Source organism: Salvelinus alpinus, chromosome 3, assembly GCF_045679555.1.
Source record: "Salvelinus alpinus chromosome 3, SLU_Salpinus.1, whole genome shotgun sequence".
NCBI classification, from domain to species: Eukaryota; Metazoa; Chordata; class Actinopteri; order Salmoniformes; family Salmonidae; genus Salvelinus; species Salvelinus alpinus.
In genome coordinates, this window is record NC_092088.1 from 11,493,893 (window position 1) to 11,518,871 (window position 24,979).

At 42.1% G+C, this 24,979-nt stretch overlaps 1 long non-coding RNA gene and 1 pseudogene across 1 annotated transcript; one reads left to right on the top strand and one right to left on the bottom strand.

Moving 5' to 3' along the window:
* LOC139569686 (matrix metalloproteinase-25-like) overlaps nt 1-18,558 on the bottom strand; it is a 26,695-nt pseudogene extending 8,137 nt beyond the window's left edge.
* A 1,328-nt stretch (nt 18,559-19,886) lies between these two features.
* On the top strand, nt 19,887-24,604 carry LOC139570023 (uncharacterized). The gene is made up of 4 exons (XR_011673998.1): nt 19,887-20,009; nt 20,392-20,465; nt 22,436-22,738; nt 24,031-24,604. It is a non-coding gene; the product is annotated as an uncharacterized lncRNA (long non-coding RNA).
* Nucleotides 24,605-24,979: the final 375 nt, after the last annotated feature.

Genomic DNA, 24,979 nt, shown 5'->3' on the forward strand with positions numbered 1-24,979 from the left:
TTTTTACCAATGACCTGCCACCTGCATTAACCTCTAATTCCTCCCAAACCCGGATCCGGGAGCACCCCCCCCACAGTAAAAAAGCTGACTAGCATAGCCTAGCATAGCGTCACAAGTAAATACTAGCATCTAAATATCATTAAATCACAAGTCCAAGACACCAGATGAAAGATACAGATCTTGTGAATCCAGCCATCATTTCTGATTTTTAAAATGTTTTACAGGGAAGACACAATATGTAAATCTATTAGCTAACCACGTTAGCAAAAGACACCACTTTTTTTACTCCACCAGTTTTTTACTCCATCAGTAGCTATCACTAATTCGACTAAATAAAGATATATATAGCCACTAACCAAGAAACAACTTCATAAGATGACAGTCTGATAACATATTTATGGTATAGCATATGTTTTTTTTGAAAAATGTGCATATTTCAGGTATAAATCACAGTTCTACATTGCAGCTGCAATCTGAAATAGCGTTGGAAGCAGCCGGAATAATTACAGAGACCGACGTCAATTACCAAAATACTCATCCTAAAACATTTCTGAAAAATACACAGCATACAGCAAATGAAAGACCAACATCTTGTGAATCCAGCCAATATTTCAGATTTTTCAAGTGTTTTACAGCGAAAACACAATATAGCATTATATTAGCTTACCACCATAGCCAGAAACACAAGCAATTTACCAGCAGCACAGGTTAGCAATCGTAACAATACAGCAAAAGATATATAATTTTTTACTAACCTTGATATACTTCATCAGATGACAGTCCTGTAACATCATATTACACAATGCATATAGGTTTTGTTCGAAAATGTGCATATTTAGCAGTACAAATCGTTGTTATTCAATGTGATCAGTGGCAACAGGTCATGCATTCTGGCCGGCGCCATCTTGGAAAGGCACCTAAGTTTACGATTATTTATCGATTAGATTGACAAAAAAAATACAGGTTGGACAGCTAATGAAAGATGCATTAGTTATTAATGCAACCGCTGAGTTAGATTTTTAAAATTAACGTTACTAGACATACAGTGTGCGTTACAGCCAGACTAGTGCCGCAATAATGGCCGACAAATGCGTTTACATTTTTCCACATAAATACGGAATAAAATCATAAATAGCTCTTACTTTTGGACGAGCTTCCATCAGAATCTTGGGCAAGGTGTCCTTTGTCCAAAAGAATCGTTGCTTTGTTGTAAAACGTCCTCTTCAACTTCGGAACTAGCAGCTAACAATAGCTACGTGGCACACACATGTCCAAATCCTCAAAGCGCAATACTACGAAAATTCCGAAAATAGCAATATACTCGCATAAACTGATCTAACACCTATATCGAATTAAATCACAGACGGATATATCTTAGGCCGATAACGAGAGCTTTTGAGCATGCCATTCTGATGTCCTCTCTTGCGTCTTGACGAGCGTCCAAAAGAACGGACCTGTCACTCCATGGCCTTTTATAAAGTTTGAGAAACACGTAGAGACTCCATTCCACTTCTCATTGGTTACTGACATCCAGGGGAAGGCGGGTGCAGTTCATTTCGACCCATAGGGCACATACAGAGCTTTAAACTGATCTGAGAACAGAGCCTAGTTTTCAGACCTTCGCATGTCCTGTCATGATTTTCGCTGTAGAAAGAGTTATGGTTCACCCACAGACATAATTCAAACGGTTTTAGAAACTAGAGATTGTTTTCTATCCAATAGTAATAATAATATGCATATTGTAGGAGCAAGAATTGAGTACGAGGCAGTTTAATTTGGGAACGCAAAATGTCGAAGTTGAAACAGCACCCTCTGTATTCTCAAGAGGTTTAAACAAAGCATGTGTGTCCATGTATGCTGATGATTCAACCATATACGCATCAGCAACCACAGCTAATGAAGTCACTGAAACCCTTAACAAAGAGTTGCAGTCTGTTTTGGAATGGATGGCCAATAATAAAGTGGTCCTGAACATCTCTAAAACTAAGAGCATTGTATTTGGTACAAATCATTCCCGAAGTTCTAGACCTCAGCGGAATCTGGTAATGAATGTTGTGGCTTTTGAAAAAATTGAGGAGACTAAATTACTAGGCGTTACCTTAGAATGTAAACTGTCATGGTCAAAACATATAGATTCAATGGTTGTAAAGATGGGGAAAGGTCTGTCAGGAATAAAGAGATGCTCTGCTTTTTGACACCACACTCCAAAAAGCAAGTCTTGCAGGCCCTAGTTTAGTCTTATCTTGATTATTGTCCAGCTGTGTGGTTGAGTGCTGCAAGGAAATACCTAGTTAAGCTGCAGCTGGCCCAAAACAGAGCGGCATGTCTTGATCTTCATTGTAATCAGAGGGCTGATATAAATACTATGCATGCCAGTCCCTCTTGGTTAAGAGTTGAGGAGAGACTGGTTGCATCACTTCTTTTTATAAGAAACATTAATGTGTTGAAAATCCCTAATTGTTTGCATAGTCAACTTACACAGAGCTCTGACACACACACTTACCCCACCAGACATGCCACCGGGGGTCTTTTCTTTTACAGTCCCCAAATACAGAACAAATTCAAGAAAGCGTACAGTATTATATAGAGCCATTATTGCATGGAACTCTGTTCCATCTCGTATTGCTCAATTGAACACAAATCTGGTTTAAAAACAGATAAAGCCACACCTCATGGCACAACTTCTCTTCCCTATTTGACCTAGACAGTTTGTGTGTATGTATTGATATGTAGGCTACGTGTGCTTTTTGTAATTATTTTACATTCATGTAGTTCTGTCCTTGAACTGTTGTCTATTAATATTCTGTATTATTTCACATTTCATGTTTTGTGTGGACCCCAGGAAGAGTAGCTGCTGCTTTTGCAACAGCTAATGGGGATCCTAATAAAATACCAAAAGACCAGAGGTATGGAAAGAAATGAAGCAAATCCACCTTGACTGACACAAAGGCAAGGTACCCATCCAGCTCCCCTGTACCTTATGACCTTTTGGGCATCAGTGATGATAAGAAATCATCTTCATCAGATTAATGTTGCGTCCGCTGCTCTGTCCCGTCACCTGTCAATGTGTCAAATGATGCTTCAGGGAGACTAAACCTTTATAGTGGCAAATGCACAACACACACATATTGAATATTTCAGCTAATTCTGCTTTATGTGGTCATTTAGATCGTCATATCACTGACATTGAAATAGCTCAAACACACACTTTCCATACTTGTTATTCTCAGATATTGAGACTGAAGTAAGTTTGTCAGATGTTCTCCAACCTAAAAAGTTGTCTGATGTTGAGACGAGTCCATGTTTAGCTGTACCTATTGTGTAGACTCACACAGTTGCATGCAAGGTTAGACTTACTGATTCTCTGGCTTTTAGGTTAACGTTATCCTAATTTACACACACAAAGCACAATACATAGCTAAAAATCCTATGTCTCTCTAAATGCATTAGCTAGCTAGCTAGCTAGTTATTTCACTTAACTAGCTAGCTCACTTGCTGACTTTAGTCTAATGTTGTTAGCTAGCCCAGATAACCTCCATCGATAGCTAGCTAGCTAGCTAGCCATCATCACACATAGGGACATGCTAGCCACAACGGCTATCATCATCAATATGATAGTTAAACATTTAGCTAACTAGCTAACTTAGCTGCAGGCAGAGATGTATTTGAAATACGTATTTTAATTACTTCATTTAATTTAATTACAAACTTTGTTATGCACATGCACTGTATGAGCCTTAAACCTGTACATTTCCACTGTCTGTTTCTCTCATGTAAGAAGAAGCCAGTGTTTTTCCTATCTTGTTTCTGCGTAACTTAGTCAGGCGGCCAAAGACAAAGGGCCATTTGAGAGTCTCCAGTTTTTGGTTCCTCCTGTTCTTTTCATATCTTTCAAAGGCAGAGCTGTGTGGAGATATGAAGAGAACAGAGGCTAGTTTGAGTAGAAGTGGCAATGCTATCAGCAGAAAGGTTGAACAAAACTGTCACTATCACTTGTTTGTACTCTATGTTCACATCATGATCTCACACACCTGCTAAACTGCCACGTAGACTACGGTTATAAAAGCTGAGACCCAACTCTGTTCGTTGGGCTCTTAACTCCACACTGTTGAGTGGATTGTTCACTGCTCCAGATTTGACAATCTTATAATAAAGTTTGAAGAATCTACAGTCTCTCTTCCTTTTGATTTGAATTTCCACGCCATTTTGAAATTGGAATTACACTGGGATGAACTACACTCCAACGTATTTTGTATATTGTATTTTCAAAATACTGTAATTTGTATTTTCAAAATGCAAAATATTTTCCAGACCATTTTTTTTAAAAGCATTCATCTTTTGTGGCCCATCCTTTTACCCGTCCATTAGTATCAGAAGTCTGATAGCACTATGGTGTGATAAGAGCATCTGGGAAATGAAAAAAATAAAAATGTATATTGTTGAGGGAAAATGTAATTGATCCGATTGTGATATGTTGTTGTCTCACCTAGCAAAAATCAATGCACAAATTGTAAGTCGCTCTTGATAAGAGCATCAGCTAAATGAGTACAATGTTAATGTAATGTAAAAATTGACAATTGCAAAGCACGCTGAGTATTATTGAAATGAGCTCCGCCCCGAAACAAGGCCAATAATAATACCCAGTGTGCTTTGTAGGTAATTTTGGAATGTTAATTTTCACATACACATTTACTTTTTGGTCATTTTGCAGACACTCTTATCCACTCTTTTTAAAGTAAATAAACAACAACATATCACAGTCACAACAAGAAAAATGTTTTTGTAACTGTTACTGAGAATGTTCGGGCCTGCTACTTGCAAATATATTTTTTATACTTTAAAATACAAAGTCTCCTCCATCTCCATCGGTTTCACACATATCACTTTGATAAAAACGTTTCCTCTTTTTCACGATACATCTCGAACTAAATCAGTTATTTTTGCCTTTTTGAAAACCTTCCGACCATCATCACTCATATTGTATGCATAGCTTGATTTGATTGGCCTGTACTGGTGCGATGTGTGAAATTTGATTTGATTGGTCACTGACTAAACAACGATGAGTAGTTGTTTTCTGACTCCGAGGGGATCTACTGTACTATTATGGAGAACATACAAAATTGCATTCTGTAACGGATGGTTTTAAAAAGGTAGCGAAGTACTTCATTCAAAACGTACTTAAGTGAAAGTTAAATTACTGACTTAGAAAAATCCTCTTAAAAGTACAAGCCCTCAAAATATATCTCAATTACACTAATGAGAGTATTTGCAATTCGTTACTTCCACCCCTGGTAACTATTTTGTTATTTTAAAGTGTTTTTCATGGATGTAAAGGTGAGAGACGCAAATGCCACCGCAAGAATGTCCCATACACATAAGATATAACATTTATCAATGTTTTAAATCATGAAACCACACAATCCTTAGTTATTAGGCTAGTTATCATGGCCATGGGTATGTGTGCCCCTTTCTGTTCAAGTAAGTCATTTCTGGGCAATATTTCTGTCAATGTAGGGGATCCCTTTTAGCTGAGGAGCACTTCCGTTTAAAAACTCTTTACTGTTAAGAAAAACCCTCCCCTCTGAAGATGTATTTTGTGACGATGGTAATTCTGCAGACAAAATAGAACATTCAACAAAGCATTTATGTTTGTGTAATTGTGTAAACACATTGTCACTGCTGTTGTCACTACTGTTGTATTTCTCTTACCCTTAAAAAAGAAGACCTCTCCTCTGATATTTGCCACAGCATCAAAGCCGCCCTCACAACGATTTTGGGAAGAGCGGTCCGAACTGGTCATGGAAGAAAGACAGGGAAGCATGAGTAAAGACGCTGGACTTCAGTGGCAACCTGACACTCAATACTGTGAGTGGGTTTAGTGATTGATTAAGGACATAGTTACTCTATACCCTGAGTATACAAAACATGAAGAACAGCTGCTCTTTCCATGACTGACCAGGTGAATCCAGGTGAAGGCTAGGATCCATTATTGATGCCACTTGTTGAATCCACTTCTATCAGAGTTGATGAAGGGGAGGAGACAGGCTATTCACAAAGATTTTTAAGCCTTGAGACAATTGAGACATGTGTTGTGTATCTGTTCCATTCAGAGGGTGAATGGGCAAGACAACAGATTTAAGTGCCTTTGAACGGGGTATGGTAGTAGGTGCCAGGTCTACCGGTTTGTGTCAAGAACTGCAACGCTGCTGGGTTTTTCACGCTCAACTGTACTCCGTGTGTATCAAGAATGGTCTACCACACAAAGGACATCCAGCCAACACAACTGTGGGAAGCATTGGAGTCAACATGGGTCAGCATCCCTGTAGACTGCCTTCGACACCTTGTAGAGTCCATGCCCCAATGAACTGAAGCTGTTCTGAGGGGAGGTGCAACTCAATATTACGAATGTGTTGTGTCATAATGACAACATCAGCTACACTTATGAAATATCTAATAACGATTTTCTTATCAGGTTAAATCTCCGCAGCTACAGTATCATCTATGTATCTAGCTAGGTAACATTTTGGATTTATGATGCACGTGAAAAATTATGGACAAAAATGTTGATGTCTGTCCTTCGTGTCCGTCACACATCAGCATATGAGAACCATGGAGAAACAATTAGCTTAATCCTGTTTGGACAGATAAGAAATATTGTACCCATTTCACACTACTCAGTCAAACCGAGCTGAGCCAAGCCAAGCTGTACTGGGATGACCTTGTTAACATTGTTGCTGGAACCGTGCTGGAAAGGACAATGTGAAAAGAAACCATTCGGACCAGCACAGTAGGGTTCCAGTCTGGTCTATAGTGTGAATCAGGCATAGAAATGTCTGAGACCTGACTCTCTCTGGCTCCACTCACTGTTTAGTTGGCCTTGGAGGTGGAGGACTGGGCAGGCGAGGGTGACTGGGAGTTGAACCACTGCCACCAGGGTGCACTGTAGGCCTGCTCTCCTTCCTCCCTGGGGAGAGAGAAAGGGTGAATCGTACTCTCTCCTCGCCTCCTTCACAAAACACATTGGTGGAAAAGGTCAGAAGGGAGGAACCTTGGATCTTCTCCAATGCGTTATGACTTAACTCTTTACACTCATATCAAATCAAATGTTATTTGTCACATGCGCCGAATACAACAGCTGTAGACCTTACAGCGAAATGCTGACTTACAAGCCCTTAACCAACAATGCTTTAAGAAGTTAAGAAAAAAGTAAACAATTTAAAATGAATTAACAAATAATTCAACAGCAGCAGTAAAATAACAAGCGAGGCTATATACTCTGTACCAGTACAGAGTCAATGTACGATGGCACCGGTTAGTCGAGGTAACTGAGGTAATATGTACATGTAGGTAGAGTTAAAGTGACTATGCATAGATTATAAACAGAGAGTAGCAGCAGTGTAAAAGAGGGGTCTGGGTAGCCCTTTGATAAGCTGTTCAGGAGTCTTATGGCTTGGGGGTAGAAGCTGTTAAGACGCCTTTTGGACCTCGACTTGGTGCTTCGGTACCGCTTGCCGTGCGGTAGCAGAGAGAACAGTCTATGACTAGGGTGGCTGGACTCTTTGACAATTTTTAGGGCCTTCCTCTAAAACCGCCTGATATAGAGGTCCTGGATGACAGGAACGCACTACCCTCTGTTTGGGCCTTGTGTTTGGAGGCCGTGCAGTTGCCATACTAGTCAGTGATGCAACCAGTCAGTATGCTCTCGATGGTGCAGCGGTAAAACCTTTTGAGGATCTGAGGACCCATGCCAAATCTTTTCAGTCTCCTGAGGGGCAATAAGCTTTGTCATTCCCTCTTCACAACTGTCTTGGTGTGTTTGGACCGTGATAGTTTGTTGGTGATGTGAACACCAAGGAACTTGAAGCTCTCAACCTATTCCACTGCAGCCCAGTCGATGAGAATGGGGGCGTGCTCGGTCCTCCTTTTCCTGCAGTCCACAATCATCTCCTTTGTCTTGATCACATTGAGGGAGAAGTTGTTGTCCTGGCACCACACGACCAGGCCTCTGACCTTCTCCCTATAGGCTGTCTCATCGTTGTCGATGATCAGGCTTACCGCTGTTGTGTCATCGGCAAACTTGATGATGGTGTTGGAGTTGTGCCTGGCCATGCAGTCATGAGTGAACAGGGACTACAGGAGTACTCTGAGCAGGCACCCCTGAGGGGCTCCCATTTTGAGGATCAGCGTGGAGGATGTGTTGTTACCTACCCTCACCACCTGGGGGCAGCCAGTCAGGATGTCCAGGATCCAGATGCAGAGGGAGGTGTTTAGTCCCAGGGACCTTAGCTTAGTGATGAGCTTTGAGGGCACTGGTGTTGAATGCTGAGCTGTAGTCAGTGAATAGCTTTCTCATATAGGTGTTCCTTTTGTCAAGGTGGGAAAGGGCAGTGTGGAGTGCAATAGAGATTGCATCATCTGTGGATCTGTTGGGCTGGTATGCAAATTGGAGTGGGTCTAGGGTTTCTGGGATAATGGTGTTGATGTGAGTCATGATCAGCCTTTCAAAGAACTTCAGGGCTACAGACGGGAGTGCTACGGATCGGTAGTCATTTAGGCAGGTTACCTTGGTGTTATTGGGCACAGGGACTATTGAGGTCTGCTTGAAACATGTTGGTATTACAGACTCAGTCAGGGACAGGTTGAAAATGTCAGTGAAGACACATACCCGGGTTGAAAATAGCAGATTTGGGCACAGATAAACGGCTAAATTGGAACGCAGTGGGTGTACAGTAACATGGGTTGAGGAAAGAGTGTATTTTACAACACCTGTTGTATTCGGAGCATGTGACAAATAAAATTAGATTTGATTTAATTTGACATGGGTTTTATGCTATGAAAATGTGATTATTATAATAATTATTATTATAATTTTTTTTCTTTTTTTTTTCTTGGGTCACTATATCTATTTTGCCAATTTGGATTGATCCCCTCTACCACACGGAACCCCACTAACCTACCGACGGAAACGCACGAGGTATCTACAAACAGACTTCCATACTATGCTATTTTGCTACCGATAGCCATCTACCCGGCCAGCTGTCTGGATCGCCGTGACCCCAACCAACCTCTACTCACTGGACCCTTATTGATCACTCGATTAAGCATGCCTCTCCTTAATGTAAATATGCCTTGTCCATTGCTGTTCTGGTTAGTGTTTATTGGCTTATTTCACTGTAGAGCCTCTAGCCCTGCTCACTATACCATATCCAACCTCACAGTTCCACCACCCACATATGCGATGACATCACCTGGTTTCAATGATGTTTCTAGAGACAATATCTCTCTCATCATCACTCAATACCTAGGTTTACCTCCACTGTATTCACATCCTACCATACCTTTGTCTGTACATTATTCCTTTAAGCTATTTTATCGCCCCCAGAAACTTCCTTTTACTCTCTGCTCTAGAAGTTCTAGACGACCAATTCTCATAGCTTTTAGCCGTACCCTTATCCTACTCCTCCTCTGTTCCTCTGGTGATGTAGAGGTGAATCCAGGCCCTGCAGTACCTAGCTCCACTCCTATTCCCCAGGCGCTCTCTTTTGATGACTTCTGTAACCGTAATAGCCTTGGCTTCATGCATGTTAACATTAGAAGCCTCCTCCCTAAGTTTGTTTTGTTCACTGCTTTAGCACACTCTGCCAACCCGGATGTTTTAGCCGTGTCTGAATCCTGGCTTAGAAAGACCACCAAAAATTCTGACATTTTCATCCCCAACTACAAGATTTTCAGACAAGATAGAACGGCCAAAGGGGGCGGTGTTGCAATCTATTGCAAAGATTGCCTGCAGAGTTCTGTTGTACTATCCAGGTCTGTTCCCAAACAATTTGAACTTCTACTTTTAAAAATCCACCTCTCTAAAAACAAGTCTCTCACCGTTGCCGCCTGCTATAGACCACCCTCTGCCCCCAGCTGTGCTCTGGACACTATATGTGAACTGATTGCCCCCCATCTATCTTCAGAGCTCGTGCTGCTAGGCGACCTAAATTTTAACATGCTTAACACCCCAGCCACCCTACAATCTAAGCTTGATGCCCTCAATCTCACACAAATTATCAATGAACCTACCAGGTACCACCCCAATTCCGTAAACACGGGTACCCTCATAGATATCATCCTAACAAACTTGCCCTCCAAATACACCTCTGCTGTTTTCAACCAAGATCTCAGCGATCACTGCCTCATTGCCTGCATCCGTAATGGGTCAGCGGTCAAACGACCTCCACTCATCACTGTCAAACGCTCCCTGAAACACTTCAGCGAGCAGGCCTTTCTAATCGACCTGGCCGAGGTATCCTGGAAGGATATTGATCTCATCCCGTCAGTAGAGGATGCCTGGACATTTTTTAAAAATGCCTTCCTCACCATCTTGAATAAGCATGCCCCATTCAAGAAATTTAGAACCAGGAACAGATATAGCCCCTGGTTCTCTCCTGACCTGACTGCCCTTAACCAACAGAAAAACATCCTATGGCGTTCTGCATTAGCATCGAACAGCCCCCGTGATATGCAACTTTTCAGGGAAGCTAGAAACCAGTATACACAGGCAGTTAGAAAAGCCAAGGCTAGCTTTTTCAAGCAGAAATTTGCTTCCTGCAACACAAATTCAAAAAAGTTCTGGGACACTGTAAAGTCCATGGAGAATAAGAACACCTCCTCCCAGCTTCCAACTGCTCTGAAGATAGGAAACACTGTCACCACCGACAAATCCACTATAATTGAGAATTTCAATAAGCATTTTTCTACGGCTGGCCATGCTTTCCACCTGGCTACCCCTACCCCGGACAACAGCACTGCCCTCCCCTCTGCTACTCGCCCAAGCCTTCCCCATTTCTCTTTCTCCCAAATACAGTCAGCTGATGTTCTAAAAGAGCTGCAAAATCTGGACCCTTACAAATCAGCCGGGCTAGATAATCTGGACCCTTTCTTTCTAAAACTATCTGCTGAAATTGTTGCCACCCCTATTACTAGCCTTTTCAACCTCTCTTTCGTGTCGTCTGAGATTCCCAAAGATTGGAAAGCAGCTGCGGTTATCCCCCTCTTCAAAGGGGGGGACACTCTTGACCCTAACAGCTACAGACCTATATTTTTATTTTTTATTTTTTATTTCACCTTTATTTAACCAGGTAGGCTAGTTGAGAACAAGTTCTCATTTGCAACTGCGACCTGGCCAAGATAAAGCATAGCAGTGTGAACAGACAACACAGAGTTACACATGGAGTAAACAATAAACAAGTCAATAACATGGTAGAAAAGAAAAAAAAAGAGAATCTATATACAATGTGTGCAAAAGGCATGAGGTAGGCAATGAATCGAATAATTACAATTTAGCAGATTAACACTGGAGTGATAAATCATCAGATGATCATGTGCAAGAAGAGATACTGGTGTGCAAAAGAGCAGAAAAGTAAATAAATAAAAGCAGTATGGGGGGTGAGGTAGGTAAATTGGGTGGGTAGTTTACAGATGGACTATGTACAGCTGCAGCGATCGGTTAGCTGCTCGGATAGCAGATTTTTAAAGTTGTTGAGTGAGATAAAAGTCTCCAACTTCAGAGATTTTTGCAATTCGTTCCAGTCGCAGGCAGCAGAGAACTGGAAGGAAAGGCGTCCAAATGAGGTTTTGGCTTTAGGGATGATCAGTGAGATACACCTGCTGGAGCGCGTGCTGCGGGTGGGTGTAGCCATCGTGACCAGTGAACTGAGATAAGGCGGCACTTTACCTAGCATAGCCTTGTAGATGACCTGGAGCCAGTGGGTCTGACGACGAACATGTAGCGAGGGCCAGCCGACTAGGGCATACAGGTCGCAGTGGTGGGTCGTATAAGGTGCTTTAGTAACAAAACGAATGGCACTGTGATAAACTGCATCCAGTTTGCTGAGTAGAGTATTGGAAGCTATTTTGTAGATGACATCGCCGAAGTCGAGGATCGGTAGCATAGTCAGTTTTACTAGGGTAAGTTTGGCGGCGTGAGTGAAGGAGGCTTTGTTGCGGAATAGAAAGCCGATTCTTGATTTGATTTTGGATTGGAGATGTTTGATATGAGTCTGGAAGGAGAGTTTGCAGTCTAGCCAGACACCTAGGTACTTATAGATGTCCACATATTCTAGGTCGGAACCGTCCAGGGTGGTGATGCTAGTCGGGCGTGCGGGTGCAGGCAGCGAACGGTTGAAAAGCATGCATTTGGTTTTACTAGCGTTTAAGAGCAGTTGGAGGCCACGGAAGGAGTGTTGTATGGCATTGAAGCTCGTTTGGAGGTTAGATAGCACAGTGTCCAAGGAAGGGCCGGAAGTATATAGAATGGTGTCGTCTGCGTAGAGGTGGATCAGGGAATCGCCCGCAGCAAGAGCAACATCATTGATGTATACAGAGAAAAGAGTCGGCCCGAGAATTGAACCCTGTGGTACCCCCATAGAGACTGCCAGAGGACCGGACAACATGCCCTCCGATTTGACACACTGAACTCTGTCTGCAAAGTAGTTGGTGAACCAGGCAAGGCAGTCATTAGAAAAACCGAGGCTACTGAGTCTGCCGATAAGAATATGGTGATTGACAGAGTCGAAAGCCTTGGCCAGGTCGATGAAGACGGCTGCACAGTAATGTCTTTTATCGATGGCGGTTATGATATCGTTTAGTACCTTGAGCGTGGCTGAGGTGCACCCGTGACCGGCTCGGAAACCGGATTGCACAGCGGAGAAGGTACGGTGGGATTCGAGATGGTCAGTGATCTGTTTGTTGACTTGGCTTTCGAAGACCTTAGATAGGCAGGGCAGGATGGATATAGGTCTGTAACAGTTTGGGTCCAGGGTGTCTCCCCCTTTGAAGAGGGGGATGACCGCGGCAGCTTTCCAATCCTTGGGGATCTCAGATGATACGAAGGAGAGGTTGAACAGGCTGGTAATAGGGGGTGCGACAATGGCGGCGGACAGTTTCAGAAATAGGGGGTCCAGATTGTCAAGCCCAGCTGATTTGTATGGGTCCAGGTTTTCCAGCTCTTTCAGAACATCTGCTATCTGGATTTGGGTAAAGGAGAAGCTGGGGAGGCTTGGGCGAGCAGCAGCGGGGGGGGCGGGGCTGTTGGCCAAGGTTGGAGTCGCCAGGAGGAAGGCATGGCCAGCCATTGAGAAATGCTTGTTGAAGTCTTCGATTATCATTATCATTATCTATCCTACCCTGCCTTTCTAAGGTCTTCGAAAGCCAAGTCAACAAACAGATTACCGACCATTTCGAATCCCACCATACCTTCTCCGCTATGCAATCTGGTTTCAGAGCTGGTCATGGGTGCACCTCAGCCACGCTCAAGGTCATAAACGATATCTTAACCGCCATCGATAGGAAACAATACTGTGCAGCCGTATTCATTGACCTGGCCAAGGCTTTTGACTCTGTCAATCACCACATCCTCATCGGCAGACTCGACAGCCTTGGTTTCTCTAATGATTGCCTCGCCTGGTTCACCAACTACTTCTCTGATCGAGTTCAGTGTGTCAAATCGGAGGGTCTGTTGTCCGGGCCTCTGGCAGTCTCCATGGGGGTGCCACAGGGTTCAATTCTTGGACCGACTCTCTTCTCTGTATACATCAATGATGTCGCTCTTGCTGCTGGTGATTCTCTGATCCACCTCTACGCAGACGACACTATTCTGTATACTTCTGGCCCTTCTTTTGACACTGTGTTAACAACCCTCCAGGCGAGCTTCAATGCCATACAACTCTCCTTCCGTGGCCTCCAATTGCTCTTAAATACAAGTAAAACTAAATGCATGCTCTTCAACCGATCGCTGCCTGCACCTGCCCGCCTGTCCAACATCACTACTCTGGACGGCTCTGACTTAGAATATGTGGACAACTACAAATACCTAGGTGTCTGGTTAGACTGTAAACTCTCCTTCCAGACTCACATCAAACATCTCCAATCCAAAGTTAAATCTAGAATTGGCTTCCTATTCCGCAACAAAGCATCCTTCACTCATGCTGCCAAACATACCCTTGTAAAACTGACCATCCTACCAATCCTCGACTTCGGTGATGTCATTTACAAAATAGCCTCCAAAACCCTACTCAATAAATTGGATGCAGTCTATCACAGTGCCATCCGTTTTGTCACCAAAGCCCCATATACTACCCACCACTGCGACCTGTACACTCTCGTTGGCTGGCCCTCGCTTCATACTCGTCGCCAAACCCACTGGTTCCAGGTAATCTACAAGACCCTGCTAGGTAAAGTCCCCCCTTATCTCAGCTCGCTGGTCACCATAGCAACACCTACCTGTAGCACGCGCTCCAGCAGGTTTATCTCTCTGGTCACCCCCAAAACCAATTCTTCCTTTGGCCGCCTCTCCTTCCAGTTCTCTGCTGCCAATGACTGGAATGAACTACAAAAATCTCTGAAACTGGAAACACTTATCTCCCTCATTAGCTTTAAGCACCAGCTGTCAGAGCAGCTCATAGATTACTGCACCTGTACATAGCCCATCTATAATTTAGCCCAAACAACCACCTCTTTACCTACTGTATTTATTTATTTATTTTGCTCCTTTGCACCCCATTATTTCTGTCTCTACTTTGTGCTTTCTTCCACTGCAAACCAACCATTCCAGTGTTTTTAGTTTTTATTTTACTTGCTGTGTTGTATTTACTTCGCCACCATGGCCTTTTTATATTTTTATTTATTTATACATATATTTGTTTGCCTTCACCTCCCTTATCTCACCTCACTTGCTCACATTGTATATAGACTTATTTATTTTTATTTTTTATTTTTCACTGTATCATTGACTATATGTTTGTTTTACTCCATGTGTAACTATGTGTTGTTGTATGTGTCGAACTGCTTTGCTTTATCTTGGCCAGGTCGCAATTGTAAATGAGAACGTGTTCTCAATTTGCCTACCTGGTTAAATAAAGGTTAAATAAAATAAATAAATAAAGTGCACATTTGGAATGTTTGACTTGCTTGTATGACATCAAAGCGGTGTTTCTTCTAATACTCAACGTCTCATCTTTCAAACTGCAGAGAGTCGTCTTAATTTACGGCCTTTCCCTCAGTGTCAACGTTTATGATCACTATGTTTGATGTACAGTTACAAGATAACATGGCGTCATACCTTGGATTTTTCTGAACATAATGAGCCCATGTTTGTCTATTGTGAAGAAGATTTGTTGCGGCACACACACCTGAATGCACTCAGGACTCCTTTCTATGTGCACCACAATTAGGATCTGTTTCCCTGAATTGCATTGTGAAATCCTAACACTGTAATATCGTGTTTTATAACTAAAGCGAGTGCGTAAACAACAACAGTAGTGTAAGGGCAGGAAATAACCCCACAACTGTTAAGCGGTTTGGGTTATGCAAATACAGGTGCAGTAAAAGCCATGGACGGATGTGGCACCAAGGGGAAAAACTAAGTGACATGACTGACCAAGAAACCTACATTGACCTTCCCAATTAGTTATGGTTAGGTTATGTTGGTTTATGGTTAGTGTTAAGATCCGTGGGGCGACGCACAATTGGCATAGCGTCGTCCGGGTTAGGGAGGGTTTGGCCGGTAGGGATATCCTTGTCTCAGTATGTAAAAAAATAAAAAAAATAAAAAATGTAATAAAATGTATGTATGCACGACTGTAAGTCGCTCTGGATAAGAGCGTCTGCTCTTGGCCAGGAGGGATATCCTTGTCTCAGTATGTAAAAATGTAATAAAATGTATGCACTCTACTGTAAGTCGCTCTGGATAAGAACGTCTGCTAAATGACTAAAATGTCAAATGTAAATGTTAAGGTGCTGGGGTTAGGGTTAGAATTAGAGTTGGGGTGTGTTTAGGGTTAGAGTTATGGGTTGGTGTGGCCTGGGTGGCCTAGCGGTTAGTGCCACTGCATACTGCATACTTAGATTCCGGCGTGGGTTTTGAATCCAGCCCACTGCCTTAGTGACACATTTGCTGTCTATCTTTCCCACAACTCTCAACATAATATAGAATCCTTAAAGAACATATATAGTTCTTAAAGAGTCCATTAAATAAGACACCCTACCGTAGAGCTCTTGAATGGCCATCCTGTCATCCAGAGGGAGGTTGTAGGATGAGATGTCTTTCACAGCTCCCTGGTAGTAGGGCCTCATAATGGAGGGATCCGAGGAGGAGTGGGACAGACCAAGGGCGTGGCCAAACTCATGCACTGCCACTGTGAAGAGGTCTGTGCTACTGCTGTCCCCTGAGAAACCAGCAGGTGCAGTGTTAATCAGTCGGTTAATATCATCTCTCTCTCTGTCTGTATTTATTGTGGTAAATGATGATCCATCCATCCTTCCATCCATGCATCCATCCATCCATCTGACTATCTTTAAATACCTCCATAGCTCCAGTACTCATCGTCATCGAAGTGCGTGTCCCCGGCGACGTCATCCCTCCCCGGGAAGAAGGCGTGGGCAAGGGTGCCCCCTCTACCATCGAAAGGGTACCCGTCGTCATGGAGCGAGCGGGTAAAAGACACTCGGATGTCCCCTCCGGGCCCCATATCTTCTCTGTCGTTCCCAGAGAGCTATCGGAAGCTGAGGGGGGCCACGTCACTCCAGGCCTTGAAGGCCTGAGTCAGGATCGTCTCAACCATGTCCGGGTGGAAGGTCGAGCGGGAGGGGTTTGGGTAACTGTGGACACTGGATACAGGAAGGACATCAGCAGTACAAAACAATAAATAAAACACACTATTATACTGCTTACCAGGTATGGCACAGTACCTGGTGCAAAGGAACCAATGGAATTTTCCCAAATCTAAAGAAAAACGCCCATTTGACACTCCAGGCAGGCTCAATCAAATGCTCAAAGTATTTGAAAGATGACAAATACTATTTGAACCCAGGTCTGCGCAGTACTACACTACACAGAAGAATACTCAAATGTGTGAAACTGTATGTCCCAACGACACATTTTGCACACCTCCATGTTAGGTCGGTCCTATCCCAGCGAAGGCCTGACAGGGCGTATCTCTTCCTCCTCCTCTTCCTTTTCAACATGTCCTCTGATCCCACAATGTCAGGGAGAGAGCATCTAGGCGTCTGCATGAGATTGAGAGTGTCTTTATCTGAAAATACAGAGGCAAGACACTCACACATGACACCCGGTGACTTAAAGCATCCAGGTATAATGCATTATAATACTGTTATAACGCATTATAAAACTCATCATGAGCATGTATGACCCATTTATAATGTTTTATAAGCATTTTATAATGATCCAAACAGTCAGTTTGAGACGGTGGAACACTTTATGCATAGAGACATAGAGATGCATAGAGATGTTATAAGACATAGAGATGCATAGAGATGTTATAAAACATTGTAAAAGCTCATACATGCTTACTCTTGCAGGCTTAATGACTTAAAAATGTTAAAGTGTTTCCAATAGTTTCAAGCATCTTAATGGTCATTGAAAACCCTTTTTTTGTTTTCAAGGCCCTTCACAGAATATCCCCAGTGTTTGTGCACACACAAGTCGCAATGAAAGACTTTACAGTTGGCTTAAAGGGTCAAGTGACGAAGCTTTACTGTAAGTTGACAGTGGGTTACCCAGTCTGCCCGTTTCCTCGAGCCCTCCGAATCTCTGCGGATCGCCCGCTCGACCCCATCCTTCGTCTGCAGCTTGCTCGTGCGAGGGTCAGGAGGAGGGAGGTACCCATACCGGCTCAACCAATCCTAACAGAGAGCAGAGGTAGGAGAGCAGACTTTGATGTCAGTTGTTGTGATACTAAGGAGCATCACAGCTGATGAAAGCCACCCCCTGCACACGGCACTCCAGGGACAAACCACCCCAGGGACTTTTTCCTCCCCAGTGTTATACACCTTTTTAACCAGAGACATTCCCGGTATCACGTAAAACAGAGAATATGGCCTGAGACAATATCTCAATAATAAAGTGCACTTTGATATTTGAAGGACTTTTAGATTTGATGTATTTTGAGTTTTTTTTTAGTTCCTGTCTTAAATTCCTGTAATTTCATGTTTTTAAATATGACTAATAAAAACCCTTGAACCTTTGTCAAGGTCATAGGGTATGTGTTCAGCCCCCAGATGTTCCAGCACCACACAATTACCATCAACAGAGTGTTTCTCTCTTCAGGTCTTGCTGTAATTCAGTGAATCCTGAGTGAAACCAGACAGTGAATCCCTGATCACTGAAGCTGATCATGCTCAGGATAGCCAACTAGCTAGCTGATCGCGCTCAGGATAGCCAACTAGCTAGCTGATCGCGCTCAGGATAGCCAACTAGCTAGCTGATCGCGCTCAGGATAGCTAACTAGCTAGCTGATCGCGCTCAGGATAGCCAACTAGCTAGGCCTAGCCCTGTTGGCTTACACTTATAACTGACGTAGCTTCAACGCATTAGACACAACGGCGGTGATACAAGGGGTATTTGTATTGTTTTGTGTGGCTCTTAAGTGATGAAGATTCTGTCAGAGAGAGGGTTAATAAGGTTATGCAGGGTTAATGCTATCTCTGACCCAGGGTGTTATATTGCACGTTCCGTTTCTCTAGTCCAGGTATTCCCAGGTATTCCTGCGCCATGCTGTCGGGGGTACGCCAACTAAAAATGTGATTCACATTTTCTAAATATATAATTTTTTATTTAACTTTTTTTTTGTTGGCCATTAAAACAATTCTAACCTGGAAATCAGTCTGATTTGAATTCATTCTGAAATCAGACGGGGAATATCTCTCTCTCTCTCGAATGCTATAGAATCTAGAATTTAGAAAATGTATGGACAATCATCCACATCAAATCGTACACCTCTGTTCTGACAAAAGTAAAGCGATGTAAACATTGCATTTTAGTAGTGTATTCCGAGACTCAACAGTTGGCATCAGGTAGGTTAGGGGTTGTGAAAGGGGGCATCCACTGTCTCCACCCAATCTCTTCTCCCACAGTTATTTTCTATTTTGCTCAAAGTCTTTTTTAATGCTGTGAGGGTTTTTTAAGTGTGATGGTTACCAGGTGTTTTCCACTGATTTCAAATCTTGGTCTTCCAGAAAGTGGAGAGCAACACTTATGCAATTCTACTAAGCAACATATATTTTTTAAACCAGCTCAAATAGACAGAAGCGGTGCTATATGGCAGACCAATCCAAACTTATTCCTTGGCATGTCCAGCCCAATCATTATCTCAGCCAATCATAGCTAGCGGGAAGGTTACCAACTATGCTCGTAATTTATCAAGATTATTCATATTTACAGATGGCATACAAGTTTGTTATTAAGGTGCATTAAAGTTCACATGTTCCAGAAGGCATTTCTTACAAAAAATGTATTTTGATAAAAAGCAAAAAGAATATGGTCAAATGGCTCTCGTGTGAAGTAGTGACCCGCAACATACGCCTAGTTTCATGACGAGTCAAATATATCAATAATTTACAAGTCCAATAATTGCAGACAGCCCCTTTAAGTTGTTTTATCTATTTTTTTTAATACCTATGATGTCATTGTCACACATGTTGAGCATTAAAACAATTCTAACCTGGAAATCAGTCTGATTTTAATTCATTCAGAAATCAGACTGGGAATATATCTCTCTCTCTCTAATGCTATAGAATCTAGATCCTAGAATTTAGAAAATGTATGGAAAATCACCCACATCAAATCATACACCTCTGTTCTGACAAAAGTAAAGTGATGTAAACATTGCATTTTAGTAGTGTAGTCTGGGGCTCTTTCACCTCTGGAAACTCCACTTTAGTCTGTGGCTCTTTCCTTTCTGGGATCTAGCTTAGCCTAAGGAAAATTAAAATCAATATAGGCTTTGTCCTCCATCAGTGCTAATATTAGGACTGCCAGGGATATATGAGAGAGAGAGAGAGAGAGAGAGAGTTAAATGCCTTCTCACAGTTGGCATCAGGTTGGTTAGAGGTTGTGAAAGGGGGTATCCACTGTCTCCACTGAATCTCTTCTCCCACAGGTATTTTCTGGGACACTGCACTATACAACTTTATTTGATGGCAGAACATTCAGAGGCTGTAAGCTTGTAAGTACAGTATACTTACCTAATTAGATCATTGTGTGTGTGTGTCAGAGTGTGTGTGTGTGTGTCTTTTTTTATGCTTAAGTGTGTGTACATTACTGTATTTATACTTGGGATATTGTCTTTCAACTGGAAAATAAAAACAAACTCCTTGAGTGGGACTTTAAAACTATTCAGATTCACCCAGAATTTATCCTGACCTGTTCTTAATTATCACAACTCCACAGTTGCCACGACTACAGATCAGGCCTGTGGTTATTTCCAGTCCCTTCAAGACATAGACTGTATGATTCAAGCACTAGGCCTATGTCCAATCTGATGTAGGTTAATGTAGGTTCATGTATAAGCTATTCATGTTTTGTGGTATTTGTTCTTTGTGCTTTAGTACACATGGCAAAATGCTTCTGCTGTTTCTGAGTCTCGGTTTGGTCACTTCTAACGACCAGTCAAGAAAACCAGGTAAACTGCACCCTTCATACATTATTATGGTTGTTATGAGTGAGAAAGTTACAGAGGGTCAAAGAACATACCCCCAAGACAAGCTAACCTCCCCTGTTATTGGTGTTGCTGAGGTGTTCATCATCGTGGTAGCAAACACATTATTGTAGAAGTGTTTGGAAACATATGGTATTGTTATTTATAATAAAAGTGACTCCAAAATGACACAACACAATATTTACCATTCATTTCTATGAGCAGAAAAGAACTGAAACACAACCAAAACTAACTACAAATGCATCCAACAAGTTTGTAGAGTCACAAGCTTGATGTAGTCAATACGTGCAAGGAATATGGGACCAAACACTAAACATTCCTTAAATAAGCAAACGTCACAATTTTGTATCATATATTTTTTTTACGGCTATCCAGGGTCACACTCCAACACTCAGCGTATGCATTGGGTAGAATTCCCCTCTTACCTTTTTGTGCATTAAACAAGAGGGGGGAGGTGGTTCTACTAAGCTACAGTGCATTCGGAAAGTATTCGCTGTGAGACTCAAAATTAAGCTCAGGTGCATCCTGATTCCATTGATCATCCTTGAGATGTTTCTACAACTGTGATTGGAGTCCACCTGTGGTAAATTCTATTGATTGGACATGATTTGGAAAGGCACACACCTGTCTATATAAAGTCCCACAGTTAACAGTGCATGTCAGAGCAAAAACCAAGCCATGAGGTCGAAGGAATTGTCCATAGAGCTCAGAGACAGGATTGTATCAAGGCACAGATGAGAAAGGGTACCAAAACATTTCTGTAGTATTGAAGGTCCCCAAGAACACAGTGGCCTCCATCATTCTTAATTGGAAGAATTTTGAACCAGCCTTCACTCTTCCTAGAGCTGGCCGCCCGGCCAAGCTGAGCAGTCAGGGGAGAAGGGCCTTGGTCAGGGAGGTGACCAAGAACCCGATGGTCACTCTGACAGAGCTCTAGAGTTCCTCTGTAGAGATGGGAGAATCTCCAGAAGGACAACCATCTCTGCCGCACTCCATCAATCAGGCCTTTATGGTAGAGTGGCCAGATGGAAGCCACTACTCAGTAAAAGGCACATGACAGCCCGCTTGGAGTTTTCCAAAAGGCACCAGAAGGACTCCAAGACCATGAGAAACAAGATTCCCTGGTCTGAATGCCAAGCATCACGTCTGGAGGAAACCTAGCACCATCCCTATTGTTAATACATTTTCCTTTTAGAGAGTAACACAAAAAATGTAAAATACGTCAAGGGGTATGAATAGTTTTTGGAAGGCACTGTACATGCTTATTGTTTGCTCTAGCATGCCCACAAGACTTAGATGACTTGTCTGAATGTAGCCCAGTACCACTGATTTAATATCCATAAACACTCAATATTATGAAAATGATGAACTGGAATGACATTTACGCTAACGGGTGGCCATAAAGAACTAACTAAAAGCCACGCCTCCAATAAGCCATGCCTTTAATCTGACAGTCTGTCACCTCTACAATATATTAATAAAATGGTTCAACATTTATCCCCTCACATTACAAAAAGTTTCCAGTTTGAACTTTTACACAGAGGTTCTTCTGAGACCCTTTTCAGAGGGGTTACTCAAGGACCTGCAAAGGTTCCGCTGGTGTGGCAAACCAAAAGGTTCTTCCAGGCAGCTTTACTTCTAAGAGTGTACAGTCATTATTGCTCATCTTTATGAAGGGTGTTAATCATTTCAGGACACCACTGAATGATAATGTACATATGAATGTGAATGCACACGTTTGTCATTGTATGTACAGTATATGAACATGTTTATCATAATGTAAAATTGTACTGGAACAATGCTATGATATTATGTTGCATGTTCATTCCTTGATATAGTTTGATACCCAATATTATTCATTGATATCCTTTCATTCATTGACATCAGATATTATGTTGCTTGTTCATTCATTCATGTCCCTGTTTGTTTTCCAGGGGTTAACGTAACGTGTCAAAATCAATCGGTTGTAGCAGGACAGAACCACAACCTGACATGTAGAGTGGATTACCATGATGCAGATCAGAAGAATACAGGATGTAAAACTCTACAGTATTTCTGGAAGCATAAATCAAAAACTCCAATACAAAATTGTGATTGTACAAAAGATTGTAACATTACGATAACAACCAAAAGCTACTTTTGTGAGATGAAAAATGTTACCAAAGCTGATGAGGGAAACTACACTTTTACCATTAACACAGACTGTGGAAACGGAAATGACACATTTAATGTTTCATGTAAGTACAATGCTAAAATACAGTGACCAGTGTTAAATAAGTTAAATGGGTTCATGTGATATGACCAGGAAAAGGTCCAGTAATTCAAATTAAATGTGATAATACAGTATTCATATACACTGAGTGAACAAAACATTAGGAACACCTGCTCTTTCCATGACATAGACTGACCAGGTGAATCCAGGTGAAAGCTATGATTCCTTGTTGATGTCACTTGTTAAATCCACTTCCATCAGTGTAGATGAAAGGGAGGAGACAGTTTAAAGAAGGATTTAATTTATTTAGCCAGGTTAACTTCTTATGGCTGTGTGGGAGTGAATGGATACAGGCTGGTAAAAACAGGAAACTAAGACATAACAGACATAATGGCCAAAGCCATTATAAGCATAAAAGCTTAGTGTAAACTGTCTGTTGTCTAGGACAGGAAACTAAAGCAAGGCCATAAGTGCATAGAATAGCTGTGAAAACCGAGGTCAGAGGGACATACAAAAGAGGGGGCCAGCCAAATGACCAACAGATGGACTATAGGCATAATACATATTTATATTAGGACACTGAGAAGGTCCTGGCACCATTGTAATCTAATCAAGAGCGGATACAGGCGTTATGGGGTATGAACAAGCAGGAAGCCTGAAAATGAAAGACAATGGTAACATATGACGTATGAGAAGTAACTTAATGTGCGTATGTAATGGACTCATATGCTGTATGTGTATAAATACAAGAGCCAGGGCTCTTGTTTTGAATTTGGCGCCCTGCACTTTCACTGGCTGTTGTCATATTATTCCGTTACCGGGATTGCAGCCATAATTAAAGAAGGATTTAATTTATTTAGCCTTGAGATAAATGAGACATGGCTTGTGTATGTGTACCATTTATAGGGTGAATGGGCAAGACAAGTTTTAAGTACATTTGAATGAGGTATGGTAGTAGGTGCCAGGAGCACCGGTTTGAGTGTGTCAAGAACTGCAACGCTGCTGGGTTTTTCACGCTCAAAAGTTTCCTGTGTGTATCAAGAATGGTCCACCACGCAAAGGACATCCAGCCACCTTGACACAACTGTGGGAAACATTGGAGTCAAGATGGGCCATTATCCCTGTGGAACGCTTTCGACACCTTGTAGGATCCATGCCCCGATGAATTGAGGCTGTTCTGAGGGCAAAAGGGGGTGCAACTCAATATTCGGAAGGTGTTCCGAATGTGTTGTACACTCAGTGTATAAATTCCATATGGGGCTTGATACAGTAACATTTGTGAGTATTCAGAGTGCTAACCTCTCTTTATTTTCTCAGTGAGAAATGAAAAACAAGGTTTTCTGGGATCGTCAGGTCACCTATCGTCAGCATCATCACTGTTCTGGGTGTTCTACTGTTTCTCATCTTAAGACTTAATAGTTCCTTGAGAAACAATGACAACACTGACAGTATTCCTGAAGCTACCAGAGAGGCCCTCAACCAGAAGCCTGCATAACTTTCAGTCTGGAGGAGCTGTGTGTGTGGCGTGTGTTGGTTCTACTATCCTTGTGGGGACAAAAAAATAACCCTAACCCTAAACCTTTACAGTTCAAATCCTTTATTTGAATCCCCTCATCTTTACAGTCAGGCCCAGTGTATGGAGTCATTGTGACAGAGAAAGGACAGTGTGGAGGCAGCAACAGAACAGATGCTATGGCCCTGAGGTATTTTCCTATCCTGTTGTGTGTAAGGTAGTTGTTATGAAATTGTTAGATGACTCGTTAGATATTACTGCACTGTTGGAACTAGAAGCATTTCGCTACACTCACATGAACATCTGCTAACCATGTGTATGTGACCAATACAATTAGATTTGGTTAGGATAATTAACGGGGTAGGTCAGGAGAATTAAATTAAGGTTAGGTAAAAGGTTTAGCTGCAATGATTTTTTTAATTAAATAAAGGTTTAAAAATAAAAAGCTAAATCATTTTTTTAATAACCTTGCTTGCCCATGCTGTAGGTCATGCAACTGTTTGTTGTTTGTTGCATCCTAAACCAATAAATACTTTGTGGAAGCACCTTTGGCAGTGATTACAGCTGTGAGTCTGTCTGGGTAAGTCTCTAAGGGCTTTCCACACCTGGATTGTTCAACATTTCCCCATTATTAATTTCAAAATTCTTCAAGCTCTGCCAAATTGGTCATTGCTAGAGAACCATTTTCAGGTCTTGCCATAGATTCACTGTCTTCTTGGTAAGCAACTCCAGTGAAGATTTTGGCCATGGGTT